This window comes from Protobothrops mucrosquamatus, unplaced genomic scaffold (genome assembly GCF_001527695.2).
Source record: "Protobothrops mucrosquamatus isolate PMUCROS unplaced genomic scaffold, P.Mucros_1.0 scaffold387, whole genome shotgun sequence".
Lineage (NCBI taxonomy): Eukaryota > Metazoa > Chordata > Lepidosauria > Squamata > Viperidae > Protobothrops > Protobothrops mucrosquamatus.
In genome coordinates, this window is record NW_015386719.1 from 793,183 (window position 1) to 794,297 (window position 1,115).

Below are 1,115 nucleotides of genomic sequence, written 5' to 3' on the forward strand. Positions count from 1 at the left end.
GGGCTCTGAGTGCCACCTCTGGCACGCGTGCCATACTGTAGGTTCGCCACCACTGATCTATATTCATAGGTGCTGCAAACAGCCTAATTTGATCTGTGTAACATGGCAGTTTAGATCCCAAACTTTCTTTGGAAATAGCTGCAATATTAGGCAATTTGCTACTTACATATTTAATGTCACTTCTGAAGAGTTAAGGATAATAAGCACATTTGGAATATAATAATTTGTATGGTATGCATATAATCTAGAATTTGTACGCCCTTTTGTCTTGAAGCCATTAGTTTAGAATATCTAGACACTGTTTCATAAAGAAATACAATAGCAAATACTATTACAAAGAAATGAAATTAGTTCCTTATTCCCCCTGCATTTTTATAAAAGGAATGTGAACTATGGTTATGAATGTTAAGAGTGTAGTACTCATTATATTATTACTGAAAAGCAGCTCACCTTTGAAAAATTATAGAAAATGAAACCTTTCCAATTTAAAAGTTGAGGGCTGTGCCACGGGTGTTTTCTACCTATTCCTTTCATTAAGAATGTGTAACCTTTTGGTTCCAATACTCCAAATTGGACCTCTAGGAGCTCCACCTATCAGTCTACATACTTTCATTCATTGTTCCCCTCTCCTTGCTAACATACAATCATCTTTGCTGAGATGAAAGGAAGAGAGTCAACCATCTACTTTTTTTTTACACAGGGAAATTATATTTCCTAAAACATTTACTAAATAGATCTTTGTAGAGAGGACTAAAGAAGAAGAATGTACACATATGTTCCTTAAGACTTCTATATACAGGTGAAACTCGAAAAATTAGAATATCGTGCAAAAGTTCATTTATTTCAATAATGCAACTTAAAAAGTGAACCTAATATATAAGATAGACTCATTACATGCAAAGCAAGATAGTTCAAACCGTGATTTGTCATAATTGTGATGATTATGGCTTACAGCTCATGAAAACCCCAAATCCACAATCTCAGAAAATTAGAATATTACATGCAATCAATAAAACAAGGATTGTACATAGAACAATATCGGACCTCTGAAAAGTATAAGCATGCATATGTACTCAGTACTTGGTTTGGGCCCCTTTTGCAGCAATTACTGCCTC